The following is a 20,498-nucleotide window of genomic DNA, read 5'->3' as shown; positions in this document are numbered from 1 at the left end:
CACTGAGCTGCAGCTAAGCCTCCGAGTGGGAGTCTGGCTCCCCACTCGGTAGGATTTTTTTAAACACTTAGGCGAGCACTGGGCTGCAGCTAAGCCTCCGAGTGGGAGTCTGGCTCACCACTAGGTAGGATTTTTAAACACTTAGGCGAGCACTGGGCTGCAGCTAAGCCTCCGAGTGGGAGTCTGGCTCACCACTCGGTAGGATTTTTAAACACTTAGGCGATCACTGGGCTGCAGCTAAGCCTCCGAGTGGGAGTCTCGCTCGCCACTCGGTAGGATTTTTAAACACTTAGGCGAGCACTGAGCTGCAGCTAAGCCTCCGAGTGGGAGTCTGGCTCGCCACTCGATAGGATTTTTTTACAAACTTAGGCGAAACGGATTCGCAGCTAAGCCACCCACTGGGGGATTTCACACGCAAACAAAAGCAACAACAATTATAGGAAAAATTGTAACACTCTTGTCTTTGATAAATAGACTACAGAAGTTTTTCTTATTACATCTCATCCGAGTGAGAATTCAAGTGTGAAAGGGGCAGAGTAGTTCTGCATTCCAAGCTCGTGGCTCATCGATCTGGCGATCGACATTGTAAAGGTGATACACTCCATTGTGGAGGACTCTGGTGACGATGAAGGGACCTTCCCAAGTAGGAGCGAGCTTGTGTGGTTTCTGTTGATCCACTTGGAGGACCAAATCTCCTTCTTGGAAGGCTCGACTCTTCACATTTCTGGCATGGAATCGACGCAAGTCTTGCTGATAAATGGTCGATCGGATCATAGCCATTTCTCTTTCTTCTTCCAGGAGGTCGACTGCGTCTTGCCGGGCTTGTTCTGCTTCATCTTCGGTATAAAGCTCGACTTGGGGTGCATTGTGAAGTAGATCACTCAGCAGGACTGCTTCCGCTCCATAAACCAGAAAGAACGGAGTTCTTCCAGTCGACCGATTCGGGGTAGTCCTCAATCCCCACAGAACCGACGGAAGCTCGTCGACCCAAGCGCCTGCTGCGTGCTTGAGATCACGCATCAGCCGAGGCTTTAGTCCTTTGAGAATCAGACCATTTGCCCTTTCTGCTTGTTCATTCGACTGGGGGTGGGCGACTAATGCGTAGTCGACTCATGTGCCTTGAGAGGCGCAAAAAGCTATGAACTTGTCTGAATCAAAGTTTGACCCATTGTCGGTGATGATGCTATGCGGGACTCCATATCTGAATGTTAACTCTCTGACGAAACTGATAGTAGTGCAAGCATCAAGATTCTTGATAGGCTTAGCTTCAATCCATTTGGTAAACTTGTTGACACGTGTGAAACCGCTCCTGCCTGTTCTCAATGGGCCAACCATGTCTAGTCCCCAAACAGCGAAGGGACAGACGAGTGGAATGGTCTTCAGGGCTGATGCAGGCTTGTGCGACATGTTGGAGTAGAACTGGCACCCTTCACACTTGTCGACTATCTCTTTTGCCATTTCATTCGCTCTTGGCCAGTAAAATCCCGCTCGGTATGCTTTAGCCACAATGGTCCGAGAGGATGCATGATGACCACAGGTCCCCGAGTGGATATCATCAAGGATTATCTGACCTTCTTCTGGTGTTATACACTTCTGACCGACTCCAGTCGCGCTTTCTCTATACAACTGTCCCTTTATGAATGTAAAGGCCTTGGATCGACGGATGATCTGTCGAGCCTCTTCTTCGCCATCCGGGAGTTCCTTTCTCAGGATATACGTGATGTATGGTATCGTCCAGTCAGGGGTGATTGCCAAAACTTCCATGATTAGGTCGACCACTGCCGTAATTTCAACTTCAGTCGGATCTGTGGCACTCTTCGGCTGCGGGGCTTCATCTGTAAAAGTATCTTCTTGGACCGATGGCGAGTGGATGTGTTCCAAAAACACATTGCTGGGGATGGCTTCTCTCTTGGAGCCTATCTTTGCCAAATCATTAGCCGCTTGATTTTTCAGTCGGGGGATGTGATGAAGCTCTAACCCCTCGAATTCCTTCTCTAAATTTCTCACTGCATTGCAATAACCAATCATAGCTGGACTTCTGACGTCCCATTCTTTCATCACCTGATTAACCACCAAATCCGAGTCGCCATAGACCATGAGGTGACGGACGCCGAGTGAAATGGCCATGCGCAACCCATACAAAAGTGCTTCATATTCTGCTTCGTTATTGGAGGAATCGAAGTGAATCTGGAGAACATATCTGAGCTTATCTCCTCGGGGGGAAACCAATACTACCCCAGCACCGGAACCATTCAACATCTTAGATCCATCGAAGAACATGGTCCAGTGCTCCAAGTGAACTTGAGTCGGAAGTTGCTGTTCGATCCACTCGGCAACGAAATCTGCAATTGCTTGGGACTTGATAGCTTTCTTTGCCTCAAACTTGATATCTAGGGGAAGAAGTTCAATCGCCCATTTGGCCACTCGACCAGTTGCATCTCTGTTGTGCAAAATCTCTGATAGTGGAGCGTCACTAACGACTGTAATGGAATGATCAGAGAAGTAATGTGCAACCTTCTTCGTGGTCATATAAATCCCATATACAAGCTTCTGGTAATGAGGATATCTTTGCTTTGAAGGAGTCAAAACTTCAGAAACATAATATACTGGGCGCTGAACTTTGAAGGCCTTTCCTTCTTCTTCCCACTCGACCGTAAGTACTATACTGACAACTTGTCCTGTGGCTGCAATGTAAATTAGCAAAGGCTCCTTGCTGATTGGGGCAGCAAGCACCAGCTGGGTGGAGAGCAGAGCTTTGAGCTCTGTAAACGCTGCATCAGCTTCTGGAGTCCACTCGAACTTGTCGGACTTCTTCATCAGTCGGTAAAGAGGCAATGCCTTTTCACCGAGGCGAGAGATGAATCGACTTAAAGCGGCCAAGCATCCTGTAAGCTTCTGGACGTCATGCACACGCACAGGACGTTTCATCCGGAGTATAGTACCAATTTTTTCAGGATTGGCGTCGATTCCCCGTTCAGAAACGAGAAAACCGAGTAACTTCCCACCTGGAACTCCGAATGTGCACTTTGACGGATTGAGCTTGATATCATACCTCCTGAGGTTGGCAAAGGTTTCAGCAAGGTCAGTCAGCAGGTTGGAACCCTTCCGTGACTTGACCACAATATCATCCATGTATGCCTCCACATTCCAACTTATTTGAGTGAGCAAACACTTCTGAATCATCCTCATGAACGTGGCTCCAGCATTCTTGAGGCCGAACGGCATGGTGACATAACAGAAGCACCCGAATGGAGTGATGAAAGCTGTTTTGATCTCGTCAGGCCCGTATAGACGGATCTGATGGTACCCAGAATAGGCGTCTAGGAAAGACAAATGCTCACATCCCGCAGTCGAGTCGACTATCTGGTCGATGCGGGGGAGAGGAAAATGATCTTTCGGACAGGCCCGATTGATATGCTTGAAATCAATGCACATGCGAAGTGACTTGTCCTTCTTGGGAACCATGACAACATTGGCGAGCCACTCGGAGTGGTAAATTTCTCGGATGAACTCTGCTGCTAAGAGCCGAGCCACCTCCTCGCCAATGGCCTTCCTCTTCTGGACGGCGGACCGTCGAAGATGTTCTTTCACAGGTTTAAATTTTGGGTCGACTCGTAGACGGTGCTCAGCCAGCCCCCTGGGAACTCCAGGCATGTCAGCAGGCTTCCATGCGAAGATGTCCCAGTTCTCACGGAGGAACTGGATGAGCGCTTCTTCCTATTTGGAGTCGACCGTCGTTGAGATGTGAGCCGGAGCAGCGTTTGGATCGATCGGGTGAATGTGAACTACCTTCGTTTCACCGGACGACTGAAAAGCTGATTCTGAAGCAGGCTTCTTAGCTCGTACCACTCACTTGGATCTGCAGTCTTCTGATACTCTTGCAGCTCGACCACCGCCATCTGAGCGTCAGCAATCTTTGAGCCTTTCTGAAAACACTCTTCTACTTTCTTTCGATTGCCTGTAACAGTGATCACACCTTTGGGACCAGACATCTTCAATTTGAGATACACATAACATGGTCGAGCCATGAAGCGTGCATAAGTTGGCCTGCCCAAAATAGCATGATAAGCACTTTGGAAATCCACAACTTCGAATGTCAACTTTTCCTTGCGGTAATTCTTGGAATCACCGAAAACCACATCAAGAGCAATTTGTCCGAGTGACTCGGCTTTCTTCCCAGGAATGACTCCATGGAAACTCATGTTACTGGTGCTGAGCCTGGACATCGGAATGCCCATCCCTTTCAATGTTTCTGCATACAGTATGTTCAAACCGCTGCCTCCATCCATCAGGACTTTGGTTAGTCGAGTGCCTTCGACAACTGGGTCGACCACTAGAGCTTGCCTCCCAGGGGTGGCAATGTGCGTAGGGTGATCAGACTGGTCGAATGTGATGGCAGTCTGGGACCACTTCAGATAATTGGGTGTTGCTGGAGCAACCATATTTACCTCACGGTTAATAACCTTTAGTCGACTTTTGCTCTCAACATCAGCAAAAATCATCAGGGTGGAATTGACCTGGGGGTACCCATCGTCACTATCTTCCTTGTCCTCAACTTTGTCCGACTCCTTTTCCTTATCTTTGGACTGCTTGCCCTGAAACTGCTGGATCAGAAGCCGACACTGTCGAGTGGTATGCTTTGGGTAAATGAGTTTACCCTCTTCATCTTTCTTGGTGTGGATGTGACATGGTAGATCCAAAACATCATTTCCATCTTGGTCTTTAACTTTCTTGGGGTTCCAAGGTCCTTTGGGTTTTCCCTTAAATTTTCCCTGGGTTACGGCCAGGGCCTCCCCAGGAGCGGCTGGCTCGGCTTTCCGCTTCTGTTTCCGACTGGAATGTCCTCCGGTTTCCTGGGCGACTGCTTTATGCTTGCCACTCCGGAGTCGATCCTCATCTTCACCATTAGCGTATTTGGTGGCAATCTCCATCATCCAATTCAGAGACATCTCTCCGGTTCGACCGAACTTCAGATTCAATTCTCTGTACTTAATGCCTTCTTTAAAGGCACAAACTGCTTGATGATCTGGTACATTTTCAACTGTGTGATGCAATGTGATCCACCTCTGGATGTAATCCCTCAGAGTTTCATTCGGTTTCTGCACGCAAGACCGCAATTCCGTAAGGCCTGCAGGTCGCTTGCATGTTCCTTCAAATGTGGTGACAAACACTCGGGAGAGATCCTCCCAAGTGTAAATGCTGCTGGCTGCTAACTGATTCAGCCACGCTCTGGCCGAGCCTTCTAACATGAGAGGCAGGTGCTTCATGGCTACCTCATCGTTCCCACCGCCAATCTGGACAGCCACTCGGTAATCTTCGAGCCAAGTATCGGGCTTGGACTCACCGGTGAACTTACTAACTCCAGTCGCCAACCTGAAGTTGGGAGGAATTACAGTAGCTCTGATGGCTCGACTGAAACACTCCGGCCCTGAAACATGCACTCTGCTACTGGTAGGCGCATCTCTGTCGTGGCCTTCTCGGTGAGCTCTATTCCTGTCGACCAAACCTTGAATGAGAATGGATCTCGCATCAAAGCCTGGTTCCCTGGGGTCGACTGGAATTCTCCGCCCAACACTATGAGGGCGTCTGTCCACCTGCTGTCGAGGCACATATGATCCATTCCTCGGGGGAGGGGTTGGCACTTGACGTCGATCATCACGATCAAATTGGTGATCATACTGCTCATTCCTTCTGTACTGATCACGCCGGTCTCCACGTCCCTCACGCCTCGGAGGCGATCTTGGGCTGTGAGCCAACTGGACTGTATCCGCTGCAACGGATCGACTGTGGATCCTGTTCCGCGACTGAGAAACAACGGAATTCTGGTCTCCCGCTGCCCAGAGCAACACTCTGATTTGCAACAAGCCTCTGCCAGCCTCTGACTGGGAGGGCTGAATCGACTCTGCTATACGGGCCGCAGCCGCCAAATTCTGAATCGGAGTATGATATACCTGCGGGGGCGAAAAGAGTTGACGTTGACTGGATTCTGGAGCCCGTTGACGCGCTCGCCCGTCGAGTATTCGCTGGAGATTCTCCAGTCGAGTGCGCTCGGCCAAGTTAGCCAAGCGCGCGTCCTCCAAGGCTCGGGCCTCGGGGGTTTCTCCAATGATAGGAGTGTGGAGTGCATCCATGTTCCGGCGGCGAAGTTCCTCCCGCTGCAATGACGTGAGAGGCTCGGGGAGATACTCCTCGTGAGGACGCGACGGGTCGCCCCCATCCGTGCCTCCGTCAGCGCGGGGGAAACTGGGAGGACTATGTGGCCCATCGATCACCAGAACCTCTGCAGCTGGGTCACTGCTATCGCATTCAGATGCGGTCTCTGCGGAGCCAGTCGACAGGTCGAACAGGCCGTAGAGGGATTCATCGGGCTCGATTGCCGCGACTTGTGGGGTGGCCGACTGGCGGGCCACTACATGCCTCACCCACCTCTGAAGCCTCGACCGACTGGAGCGCTTGCGCCGGCGAGAAACAGGGCGGGGAGATGCCACGGGAGGCAACCGATACTGGGTCGACAGCTGCTACAGGAGGACACCACGGACACATGCGCGAAAGTGCGTCGCCCCGCGGACGAGGAGCGCGTCGACGTCGAGTGGAGCCTCCTGAAGCCAAGCGGAGTCGTCGGCGATGAACGTGAGCACGCCGAGACGGATCTCGCGGCCCTCCACCAAAGCTCCGCTCGAAACCATGATCAAGGAGATCGAAAAAAATCGCAACTTCTCAAACTAGGCGCTAAGACTCCTAGCCCCAAGGTGGGCGCCAACTGTCGTGGTTCTAACTCGGACAGTGATGTAGGGGGGTATGTATGGAGAGGCTAGATCTTAGCTATGGAGGAGTTGTAAGCACACAAGGATTACGAGTTCAGGCCCTTCTTGGAGGAAGTAACAGCCCTACGTCTCGGTGCCCGGAGGCGGTCGACTGAATTATGTGTGTATGAATAACAGGGGTGCCAACCCTTGATACCGAGGAGGGGAGTGGCTTATATAGAGTTCGCCAGGCCCCTCCAGCCCTCAGTAATGCAAGGTTTAAAGAATTTTAAGACTGGGGGTTACTGGTAACGCCCCTAATAAAGTGCTATGATGACCATAAAAGCTACTCAATGACCGACCGTTTGCGTGCAGGGTGACTTTAGATCTCCTGGCAGTCGAGTGGTTGGAATTTGGTCGAGTGATTGCTTCATGGTCGAGTGTCTTGAATCTGTCGAGTGGGATACCTCCAAGTCGATTGAAAGGTGACTTCTTCTAGGGATGTCCTTGGGCAGGGTACTTAGGACAGGTCCATGCCCCTATCCTAGGTACATAACTTCATCATGCGGTGCCCCCCTCCACCATAGTCCACCTCGATAATACTGTAGCGGTGCTTAGGTGAAGCCCTGCATCGGTAGAACATCAACATCGTCACCACGCCGTCGTGCTGACGAAACTCTCCCTCAACACTCGGCTGGATCGAAGTTCGAGGGACGTCATCGGGCTGAACGTGTGCTGAACTCGGAGGTGCTCTGCGTTCGGTACTTGATCGGTCGGATCGTGAAGACGTACGACTACATCAACCGCGTTGTGCTAACACTTCTGCTTTCGGTCTACGAGGGTACGTGAACAACATTCTCCCCTCTTGTTGCTGTGCATCACCATGATCTTGCGTGTGCGTAGGATTTTTTTTGAAATTACTACGTTCCCCAACAACATCACCCCCGGCGTCGATGGTACACGGTGACATGTTCGTGTGCGAACACACTTTTTGGTGACTCCACTGGGGACGAACCTTTGAACAGTCTCCAGCTTGTTCTTGCTACGAGGAGAGCGTCATCAAGCGGCTGTAATCTACAACAGTAATATGTATCATCAATCTCCTTACGTAGATGCCAATAGCCATTATGTTGGTTTTTCTAGATCTTCCAATGGACATGTCATGTCGGCTAGCCCTAACGAGCAAAGGCCGACTAGTTATCCCGTTGGAGAAGCTTGGAATTTACATAATCATACCATGCATCTTATGAATCCAAACTTTCGTGCATCAGGAACATCTTTCACTATGTCGGTGAACAACAGATTTGTTCGAGTGATCAATATATGACTCTTCATGTACAGGAGGGCGTCTCAAAGTTTTATCCATCGGCAGTCGGCTCGCGATGTGCGGGTCTATCCCCAAACATGCCGATGAATGGGGGAATCGGCCATGCTTCTGTTAGCTATTTGGCCGGTTGTCCTCAAACATCATATACTATACCTCGTGAGACTATGTTCAGTGGCATATGAAACTAAAAATATTCATGACTCGAATCACCTTCGCAGTTATGGCCGAGTGAATGGAGATTCTGCAGGAGCATATGTGCCTAATATTGCAGGAGATGAGGTGGCTCTAGCTGCATTAAAAAGTTTAGCCCAAAATAAGAAGATTAGTGCTATTTGCCTTAAGCAACACGAAAAGGTATTGGTTCCTGATTATGAGGCAATAAGAGCTAGGGTTTTGAAAGAAGACGAAGTGTTGCCGATTGATCAAATTGACGAGAGAAAATATTCAACAACACTGCATATATCTTCACCTATCATTGCAGCATGGTGTACACCCCCTATACAATCACAAAATTTCGGCAACATCAGTTCATCGCTGAAAGATCCTAAAAGTATTGGGGGGCCAGCAGATCCAAGTAGGGCTGAGTCTAAAGAAAAATTTATGGCCCGTGTGGACAAGGTCAAGCCAACTCTCACAGGGAATAATGTCAATGACTTTAGTACGCCAACTCTTGAGGAATTACCAACAGAATATCGACAAGTTTATGAAGCACGCAAGAAGAGGCGTGAAGAGGAAGATTTTCAAGAACACATCAAGTCCCTTCCTTCATCCAGCAACTATGTTGGTCCTTCTGCGATGTTGAAGCAAGATAAAAAACAAGGTTTGCAAGCAAATCAGCAATAAAGGGTTCACTCGGTTAATATGGTTGATTTGGTTGAAATCGAGTCAAGTATGACTAAGTCGTCTACAGCTGAGTCGAACGATTCCTTTAACGCAAAGACATGGCGGATTCAGTTGAAACCAGATTGAGCACGGAGATGGTTACAACCGAGTGCATAGAGTCCATATCGAGTGCATCATACCACGCGAATGCGTCGAGCCATCCGAGTGCATCACGGGCTAATACCAAGGGCATCATACCGGTTATTGTCGAGTGTACCAAAACAGAAGATGCAAACTTCACCAGGCAAAGGAACGATAAAGACAACAAATTGGCTATGCTCGATTTTTCTGGATGTAAGGGAGCTTACATTCTACCCTATGAGTTTCATGCTAAAGATATTAATGGGCATAAAAACAAAGTAATATGGCCGAACACAGTTCGGTTAATGATGAACATCAAGAGCCAGAAAGCAAAGTCGAACAATGTTCGGTTAACAAGGAGCGTCCAAGTGACATGGCACAAGATCCAGAAGAGGAAGTCGAAGCGTTGGAGAGTTATCCGGAGACAGATCGAAATATTGTTCCTCTTGTGGTGACATCACATTCTCCCGGCGTCTTCGAAGAGGTTCGCCTAGCCAAAAATTTACTTGTCTTTCGATTCAGTCAAAATTATACTATTGATGCATCTTCTAGTGCAATTCTAATTGATGTTGAAAGACCAGTCGAGATAAGTAATTTGTTTGCTAGGAATAATATTGTCCCTAATTATGCCGGTCAACATGTTGTACCATTTGTGGATGCTAATAGTGGCAATCTGTTACAACCAAAGTTGTCACCGTCTTATTAGCTAAGCTTTATTTTCATATGGACAACTTTGATTGCTTCATACCTGGCTAACATTTGGTCTCAGATGAGACATATATTTTGTAACTATTTTGGTTACAGAAACATAAAGCCAGGGGAAAAGTCCTTCAAGATAGCCGATTCAGGAAAATCGAAAAAGGAGGACAAAAGATGATGCATAGCCGAGTTGGATGATGTTAAGCCAGCACTACTCGGTTTCTTAATTCCAAATCTAGTATCCCAATATCAGCCAAGGGATGAACAATGTCCAGTCAGTTTGGGCATAGGTAATCACATTGTTGGTTCATTGCTGGCTAATCCAATTATCATAGAAGAACACCATATTGAGTCCTCAAGGCAAGAGCGAATGCCCAATTCATTCGAGCAGAAAATCAGAGACTATGATGTGCTTCATAAAGCGACACAATCGGCCGTCGAAGGACGATTAGAAATTGTTGGAGCACAAGCTGATGGTCATCCGCCTAATAGTAATCTTGACAGCGATCATGTGTTGACTCGGCTGCAGGCCGGTTCATTCCAAAACGGACGGGTCTATGCTAAAGATGATGGGGCCAATTCATCGCGTAGAGAAATTATTCAAGCTGACAATCCTGAAGATAAATGTTCCATCAAGGCTACAACACGAAGACTTACCATTGGGGGGCAACTAGAAAATCCGAAGGCTGATGTAGGTAATGGAGCCGGCAAAAAAGGACCTGGCAACCAAGGACCCGACAAAGACAACAAGGGCAGTGGTGAACACAAGAGGAAGAAGCCAAAAGTTTCCTTCACTCAATTATTGGAGAAATATCAGAAGATGAATGAGGAAAAAAGTGCTTACCGACCTACTCAGGCAGAAGCATCGAGGTCACCCCAAGACGTAAATCTGATGACCCGGATTGGCGAAAGAAGAAGCTAAACACCCCGACTTCACAAGCTTCTTTTGGGATGGTAATGCCAAAGTCATCCATGCCTTCCCATGCCGGCTTATATTCATATCAACCATGGGACGGGTATAGTTCGCAAGCACACCATCAGTCTTATGCTAAATCACCTCGCCAAGTTTATGCAGCTCCAAGAGAATGAGGCTGGCAACCATATGTCAAAGACCGACTCAATCATGTGTCGGCCAGGAGCTCATGGAGGAGGAAGGAGGTGGTCAAGCAGGTCTACCAAGTAAAAAGAGATGGACGCAAGGATGCTCTTTCAAAACCGACTCTAAGTAACCAAAGGCTAGCTAAATTAATGTTGGCTATGAAGGGAAAGAAAGTGAAGCAATTAACTTTCAAGGACCGAGTCGTCGAGTCTGGATAGGTCGAGCGGGAAGTGCCCAAAGTTATGAAAGAACTGCCAGAGTATAAAATAAGATCAAAGCCGGGATGCCCACTCGGATTATCACATTTGCAAGTATGGCAGCTGAAGCGGCTAAGAGCTCAAGAGTTGAAGAAGTGTAACATGGCGTGGGTCCCCAAGCAAAACTCTCAGGTCAAGAAGGATGCACCAGCTTCTGTTGCAAAACGGGCAGGGGTAAAGGAGGACAAGCAAAATGCCGGCAGGCGAACCCGACAATTTTCATCTCACTATAGGAGACTCCATACGGTGCATCATCCATGTTCTTCAACTATACCATCAAAGCCGATGCTTTGTAATTTATCCCCAGCCGAAACATTTGATTTATTTTGGTTATTCACACTTTGGTGGACGGGTTCTCCGGGTCCTTTAAGATGAGGACGCACGGCCAATATTTCCATATCGCCCTGAGAGTGCATCGTGTTGGCAAAGCTGGCATCTGGCTGATGGCGTTCTTCACGGTTTATCTCATACCTAAAAGTCGATGCTCAGTTTTACCAATACTTGTGAGGACATCTTGACTATTGAGTCGGCCACTAGCAATGATCTAGTGCACCGGGTGGCCAGCTAGAAGAAACATATTTTCCTTATTTGCAGAATCCAAGTTGAGAGATCAGGCAGGTTGCACCACGGGAGATATCCATGGAGGCGCTTGTGTTATCAAGACAACAAATATATGAAAAGGCCCTACCCAGGTGATAGCTAGTCTGAGCATCTGGACGATATGAGATTATCGGCCTAAGCATATAAATAGCCGATGGAGTGGTGACATCGTCCTTAGAGCAAGCTATGTGCAATTATTTTTCGGCACACAAGCTTTGCCGAAAAACAAGGGGCATGTGTTGACACCCGATTTTGGCACGATCAATAACTTATTTAAGATGGCCTCAAATGAAGAAGTGATCTACATTAAGGAGTTCCATATTGTTGATATGAAGATCTTTGAAGTTTGGGCCATCACCGTCCGATTTCATCTCAAAGGCCGAAACTATGCTCAAAGTACCAAGATCTTATATTCAGAGTACAGTTTGGCCGATTAAGCCTCCAAGACGACCTCATATGAAAAAATGATCTACACGAATTGTCTTCGTCTCGTCGAACCGATCGATTTTGATATAAAAATTGTCCCAATCCAAGTTCGTATGAAAAAGTTAGAGGCAACACTTCGCGGACCAGTCCCGAGTGAAAAAGTGACGCGAGGGACCAGACACCCACCTAGGTGGTGTCTGATGGGTCGCGTGGGTTATTCGGCCTTTGCCGGCTGAATGAAGCTTGCCGGGATGGAGACCTTGCCGGCATGGAAAGCTTGCCAGGGTGAAGACCTTGCCGGTGTGGAAGCTTGCCGGGGTAGAAACCTTGCCGGAGTGGAAACCTTGCCGGGGTGGAGACTGTAAAAGTTAATCCGACCAGAAGTTGGAGATGGGCTCGGAAGGTTATTCAGATGGCCTTGTATGGAAAAGTGTTATACACATAAGTTGTATGTATCGTCGAAATGGTCAACTTTGCTTTTGGAGTCATTATCATCGGAGATAGTACACGACCTACAGAATTGTTACAAGACTCGGACAGTTCAGAAAACTGCATAATTGAATCCGACACACATTTAAAGATAGGCCCTGAAAGACATAAAGATGGCCATAAAAGGAGAAGTGGCCCACATTGTCTTATGAAGATCGTCAAGGCGGACAAGTTTGATGTTGAACTCGACTCTATCCGAGTTAGTATGTGATTTCTACGGCTCACGCAAGAAGCAGGACAGAAATATAGGACAGATTCGGGATGAATCCGAGTTGGACTGAAACTGGAATTGTAGGACGTGAATTGATGTAATTTTCTTGTAAGGAAAGCCTAGATGAATCCTTTGCTTGTACGAGAAGTTCAGCCGCCTCTTATATATGTTGGGGGTGACGGCCGATTAAAACAACACACCATCGAATAAATCAATCTACTACTTTTTTGTGTTTATCTACTTTTTATCTCTCCCTTGTATTTCTTCTCGTTCTTCGCTAGTTCTTCATGCCGGAGGGCTGCGGATCCACGAGGCTCTAGGGGCGAGCGAACCGACTTGGAGCAGCCCATAGTCGCAACGAGCCCTGACGGGGTCCCTCCCGGGCAAGCGGGGCTTCGGGTCTACAAAAGCATCCGTCGGCTGTCCTACGTATCGCGCTGCCGGTCAGATCTCCTTCGACGCAAGCTGCGGTGCATCACCCCTGGCGTCGAGGATACACGGTGACGTGTTCGTGTGCGAACAAGTGGTTTGCTTTTTTGTAAATTAAAAAATACGAGGGGTTTTCGTGCAAAAATGAATCACAGCGGTCCTTTTTTTGTGAATAGAAAATACAAGGGTGTTGTGTGCAAAAATGCATATGCTGAGTGACTGACGGGTGGGGCCTATACACGGATGCGCCCGCAAAGGTATTTTGTGACCGTATGTGCACTCTTGAGTCAAGTTATGTGACTATAATTCCGTATTTTTAAAGTTCTAGCACCAAACTGAATATCAAGCGCATGTTCTATGACTACCCGTGATATTACCTCTAGTTCACATAGCGTACATAGTTCATCTCATAGAATAGATAGATAAAGAAACTAGTCCAACATGATAAACACTATGGTTCAACTAGAACCTACTCCGATTCGTCCTCATCATCATCCTTGCTGGTGTCGTCTGAGGTATCGAGCCACACGTCACTAGTGCAGAATCGGGCTATAGTCCTGGTTCGTAAGGCCCTTTAGTGAACCGGCACTAAAGGGTGGGGACTAAAGCCGTCCCCACCCTTTAGTCCTGGTTGAACACGAACTGGGACCAAAGGCCCACCACGTGGCATGAGCACGCGCCGGGGGGCTGGGGGCTTTTAGTCCCGGTTGGTTACATCAACCGGGACTAAAAGGTTTAGGGGTTTTGGGTTTATGGTTTATTTTTCCTTTAATTTTTTATTTTCCATTTAATTATTTTTTATTTGCTGGTATTTTACGGTACTACATATTTTACATGTTATGCATATATATATATATATATATATATATATATAAATAGAATTTCTCGTAGAATCAATCATATATATATCATCGAATGTCTCGCACGACCATTCACACATACACATGTATATACAATTTCTCCTACAATCTGCAGATCATTACTGGAGGCATTACAACTTGTAATATTATTCTCCTTTGGGATCTATGACATGGTCGAGCAAAAATCCAGCTATTTCCTCTTGGATTGCTCGTACGCTATTCGCTGGTAGGAGTTTATCTCGCATCTCCTTCATCTTTAAAGAAAGAGATCAATATGCATGTATTAGTTGTGTGTGTATATATATATATATATTAGATAATGATGTAAAAATTATGAATAATGTTCTGGCAAACGTACCCATTGGTCTCTATCAGTTCTGGTCCTTTTGGACGTCATCATATGAGTGTTCTCACAAACGTAGTATGCACATAAATTAGTCCTCGGCGTCTGCTCCAGGGCCTTTACGAGAATAGAATTCAATCAAATAATAATTAGTCAAGCATGATAATGATATTGAAACTAGAATTAAAGATATGGTAGCTAGCTGGTACTAGTTACTTAATTAATTACCTTGGGTCGACCCCATTTCAGCTCTTTTTTCCATGCGCCATCAACCTGTTTGATAAACTTTTCCCAAGCCTTGCACGCTGGCAAAGAAAATGAATAAATGAGTTATTAATTAGTTGATATCAGGAAATGATGAACTAAAGAGGCCGACATATAGTTCGATAATGATTGAAATTACCTGTAGACCATCCCCCTCACGATTGAGTAGTCATTAACATCTTTAAGTAGTGAGTCCAGTACTCGAACTTTTCCCTCATCAACTTCAATGATTAACAAGATCCAGTGGAATCTGCATGAGCACACGTTTGCATGTATAATTAAGCGGGCATGTGCATAACTCATCAACTACCCTAAACCCTATACACTTATTAACATATACTGTCGGCGTTCTGGGAACGGCGGTCCCCAGACTTGCCTGCCTGTGGCCTGCGGCGTGGCTCAAAAGGGGGCCCAGCACGGCCCATCTTCATCAACACAAGACTCAAGACCCTCGCAAGGGGCCAAGCCTCGCGGGGAGGACGACACGGACCTTCCTCAGGCACGGCCTCGTCAGGCTGGCTCGCGAGGAGGCAGAGAGTTCAAGGCGGGGTACCTCGCGAGGTGCCCGTGACGCAAGCCATGACGACTCAGGGCGCCAGGCGGGTGCCAGCCCGCGTAGCGTCCTCCTTTCCTCTTTGGTGCAAAGGGGGCAAGCGCAGCCGCGGAGTACCGAGGCATCAGGCAAAGGTTGCCATTTCGGTGCAACGAGACCAAGACTAGGAGGACTACGAGATGGAGGTCACCGTGGAGCCCAAGACGGCGTCATCACCAGAGCTTTGCGCAGGCGAAGACTGCTTTTGTCAGGATAGTTGATACTTGCTGTCCCCCTTCAAATTAGCCCGCCATTGTTGGCTCCCTTCCCGCTCGATATTTGGGAAGAGGACCAGGGCCTCTATAAATAGGACTAGCCACCCCCCAGGGTAGAGAGAGGAAGAACCAGCCACCCACATAGCAAGGGCCGGCAAGTAAGGGTAAGGCAGTGAGTGAGAGAGAGAGAGAGAAAGAGAAAGGTGGCTGAACTCCTCCCATTAGTTCATCGCCCCATCCAAGAACAGACCCTCGCGAGGCTGTTCTTCCTTGTATTGTTCATCATCATCAGCCCCAAGAGGCAATCCACCCACCACACTAGAGTAGGGTATTACACCACAACGGTGGCCCGAACCAGTATAAACCTTGTGTCTCTTGTGCAGTTCTTTCAGTAGTCTATATCTTTGCGAGACGGAGAGGTAGAAGACATGATCTCCGTGCGCACCCGGTGTTCGAACCTTAAGGGTCTGCCGGAACCCGGGATCCGACATTTGGCGCGCCAGGTAGGGTTGTGCCGGAATTCGTCTTCCACCGCCCCGTTCTCCTCCTACCGTCGCATCCATGTCCGACGCTCGTCGGGCCCGCGCTGAGCGCCGGGCCGCCATTGCTTCCCGCGTCGCCCACACGGCGCCCGTCGGCGGACGTCCTCGTCGTTCCCCGTCGCCCGCCATCAACGCCGCCACCGGCCCGGCGGGGGGCGAGCAGCAAGCATCGTCTCAGCATCCATCCGTGCGGCAAGACGGCCGCACCGCTACTCCATCGCTCACACCAGCTGTTTCTTCGTCCCGCGCGCTCCGCGCACCCTTGGAGGCTCGAGCTGCGCTCATCGCGGCAAACGAGCTCTTGCGCTACCGTCCCGTCGACGACGTCTACGAAGAGTGGCTCGACCGCGTCGCCAAGCTCGTCCGCGCCGCGGGGGGCTCTCCCGCGCCGTCCGTTCCGCCGCGCCGCACCCTGCCCCGCGCGGGCAACGAAGCTCCGGGGGCGTACCAGCCGCCTCCTCTCCAAGAAGACGCCATGGCTCCAAGGCGCGTGGGCCCTGGGCGGAACCCGCTCCATTAGGTGCCAGCGCAGCAAGAACGGAGCTGCCAAGAAGTCCCTCGCCCGCAAGGAGCTGCCCGGGCGCTCCCTGCTCCGGCATGCCGCGACCCTGCTCCAGCTCCGGCATGCCAAGACCCCGCGCTGCTCCTAGCTGCAGCGCGTGGGGACCCTCAAGACCGAGCTCTCCACCAGCCGAAGCCTTTCGTGGCCACCGCAGGCTGCCGTGCCTACACCACCGAGCTGCGTAGCGTCGCGTGGCCCGGCAAGTTCAAGCCAGACCTGCCTCCTCGTTACGATGGCACGACTGACCCTGCCGAGTTCCTCCAGCTCTATGAGCTGGGCATCAAAGCTGCCAGCGGGGATGAGAAGGTCATGGCGAACTGGTTTCCCATGGCGCTCAAGGAAGGAGCTCGCACCTGGCTCCTGAATCTGGCTCCAGGCACGATCTCTTCCTGGGACCAGATACGCACCCGCTTCATCGCCAACTTCCGAGGTACTCGCGACCGGTCACCCGCCGTGAGCGACATGCGCCGCATCAAGCAACAACCTGGAGAGACCCTGCAAAAGTACATCCAGCGCTTCAACAGCGTGCGCCTCAAGATCCCCAAGGTGTCTGAGGAGGCCATCATCTTGGCCTTCTCCGATGGTGTGCGCGACGTCAAGATGAAGGAGGAGTTGGCGATGCATGAAGACCTGTGCACCTCTCTGGAGTTGTTCAACTTGGCGACCAGTGCGCCAGGGCTGAGGAGGGACGCCTCTCCCTCCTCGAGCTGCCTGCCGCAGACCCAGAAGAGAAGAAGCCCAAGGCCAAGGACGTGAAGCACAAGGGGGCTGCCGTGCTCGCGGCAGAACCAGACACCAAGCGGGGCAAAGATCTGCCTGAGTCCTCCCGGGGTGGTCGGTACTGTGTGTACCACGACCTCCACACCCACAACACCAACGAATGCCAAGAACTCCGTGCCGTGCGAGAAGGAAGGATCGGCCGCCGTCCCGAACGCGCCGATCGGGGCTACGACCGAGGAGGAGGAAGAAACGCAGGACGCTGGGAAGACCGCGGCCCGCGCCAAGGGTGGCGCGATCAACCTCGCGAGGATCGCTGGCGAGACCTGCCTCGCGAGGGGGACTGGAGGGATCAGCCTCGTGAGGATCGCCCACAGGGCCACGCAGGCCTCCCAACACTGCCGCCTCAGCCAAGGAGAAATGAGGACCGCCATCAAGACGAAGGGGCTGGGGGCTTCTAGGAGCCACGCGCCATCGCCTGCATCCTGGGCGGAGCTCAAGCCCCAGCCTCCCAACGCATCTTCAAGCAGTTTGCCTGCGAAGTGAACGCAGTCCTCCCCAGGCTTGAAGTAACGCGCCCTCTCAGGTGGTCGGCATGCGCCATCACATTCAGCTCAGCGGGTCAACTCAAGTGTGCGGCCACAGCCGGAGTCCTCCCGATGCTTTGCTCCCCAGTCATCAGCAATGTACTGGTCACCAGGACCCTCATCGATGGTGGGGCAGGGCTCAACGTCCTGTCCGTGGAAATGTTCAACAATCTCGAAGTGCCCTACGACCAGCTTCAGCCAACCAAGCCCTTCTCCGAAGTCATCGACGGCTCCACGGTCCCGATTGGGAAGGTCCGCCTCCCTGTCACCTTCGGGGCACGCGACAACTACCGCACCGAGCTCATCGACTTCGACGTCGCCCACATCCGTCTGCCGTACAACGCCATCCTCGGGTACCCAGCGCTGGCCAAGTTCATGGCCGTGACTCACCATGGCTACAACGTCCTCAAGAAGCCAGGAAGTGGCGGAGTCATCACGGTGCCCTTTGAAGAGAAGGATGCAGTGTGTTCCCTGGAGCGAGCCTTTCAGGCCGCATCACTGGAAGACCCAGATCGCGGAAGCAGGAGGCTTCCCGAGACCGCCCCCAAGAAGAAGAGGACATCGTCCGGACCGGCCCCTCGGGAGGCGGGCCCCTCAGGGCCCGCATCTGCCTAGGGGGAACCTCCTTCCATCGCATAGGAAAGTGCGCCCGGCGCCCTCCTCAGGCAGGGCTCGGGGGCTCTCCCCTGGAGGGCCACCGACCTGGCCAGGGTCACGAGGGAGGCGCTTGGGCACCACATGGAGGCGTGTTTCGAAGCACATTTCCCTCAAGAAGGAGCAAGGCAAGGAAGGTCAGACCCGCAGGAGTTCGTCGACAAGGCCATTCAAGAACTACAGGAATCAAGAATCATGAGAGGTTGCCGCCGTCTACCGGCTATGGCTCCCCATCCAGGCGAGGATGGTAGGTTGCGCGTCTGCATCGACGTACCAGGGCTCAACCAAGCCGCCACGATGGGGCGCCTCTGGCCCTCGTGAGTGGGGTGCTGCGGGGGCCCGCCCCACAGCTACGTTCGCATGCCTTACGGCTTGCCGAGCGCAGTTGCAATGTGCCAGCGCCTCATGAGGGGCATCATGGAGGCTCAAGAAGACAGGCGTTCCCCAGCCTTGGCAGAGATGGAGATGATTCGCGAAGAGCTACCAGTGCCTCCGGAGCCTCCCGAGGCCCCTGGGCCTGGGGGCTCGTGAGGATCGGCTCCCGCAGCCCGCCGAGTCTGCTACACCAACACCCCCTCTCCCTCGACACCCTCAGGTGACATCTTACAAGTTTCATTTCCAGCTAGGAGCACCCTCCCAGGGCTGCATCGTTCCCAGGCCGCGTGGGTCCGTCCCTGCGGTATGTATCCCTTTTATTTCGTGTCGTTAGCTTGCTTTGTTGGGGGCGCCCCTCGGGCTGCGTCATCCCCAAGTCGCTCGGGCCCGACCCGGCGATGTCTACCTTCCTAGCATCTATTTGAATGAATCCCCTCCTTCGCGGCTAACGTGTCTGATCTAGTTGCCTGCTCAACTGACGCCAACTGACAGAATTGCTCCCACAACGGCACGACGCTTGCGCATGGGTCCGTCCCTGCAACACTGACAAACCTGAATGGTTGAGCTCTGGCCGTGGCAGCTCCGCATGGCGCCACCTCGTCAAGCCTCCAGTGCCTCACCTCCCCTCGGAAGCAACTAACGGCAGACTGATAGTTGTCATGGAAACCTTTTCTTCCTTCTATGATGAGTTTACAGGATCCCCTAAGGGAGTTGCACCAGGCAAGGCCCTCGCGACATTCCTTTCACTCTCGACCGCGCGAACCGCTTGCACGTTAAGGGGGGGTGCCTGAGCATCGCGACTTAGGGCTCCTATTGGCTCTCCAGCCCTCACCCTCTGGCCTTGACCACGGCATCGCGACCTGGCATACCAGCGACGGCTGAGACTAGCTCGAGGGCCGGGACCCGAGGACGTAGAGCAGAAAGGGGAGCAAAGGCGGGGGAGAAGGGGCACGCGAGGACCTCGCCGAGCAATTCCGCTCCTGCCGATGCGCGGACCCGACGACACACCAGGAGTAATCCCCGACTCTCGAGATAAGTCACCACCCGAAAGCACCAGCTATCATAGCACTACCCCTGCACCTCATGCAATTCCGTGTCAGCGATGCTGCTCTCCTTTCTCACCGAGCGATGGCTGCTTGGGCGCCAAAGGGGACCTCCTGAGTATCGCGAATCAGGGGCTCTTACCGGACCCCAGGTCGCTCACCTCCTGGCCTTGACCACAGCATCGCGACCTGGCATACCAGCGACAGCTGACGCCGCCTTGGGACTGGGACCTGTCGGCACAGAGCACCAAGCCCTCGCGAGGTTCGAAAGGGAGAACTGAGCTAAGACGGATTCAGCAACTCGCACAGCTCTACAGCAAGGGTTATGTATTAACAAACAAGATTACAGGCACCTTACAAGCCCCCATGGGGCGCATTTTGATTCCTCGCAGGGAACGGATCCTAAGGGATGCTAACTAAGCGCGCTCCTGCAAAAGATGCCATCATCAACAGTGGGCCGTCAAGCGCCAGCGCCAACCCCATCCAGATCAGAGTCGGCGA

Source organism: Triticum dicoccoides, chromosome 6A (genome assembly GCF_002162155.2).
Source record: "Triticum dicoccoides isolate Atlit2015 ecotype Zavitan chromosome 6A, WEW_v2.0, whole genome shotgun sequence".
Lineage (NCBI taxonomy): Eukaryota > Viridiplantae > Streptophyta > Magnoliopsida > Poales > Poaceae > Triticum > Triticum dicoccoides.
This window is presented reverse-complemented; position numbering follows the sequence as displayed.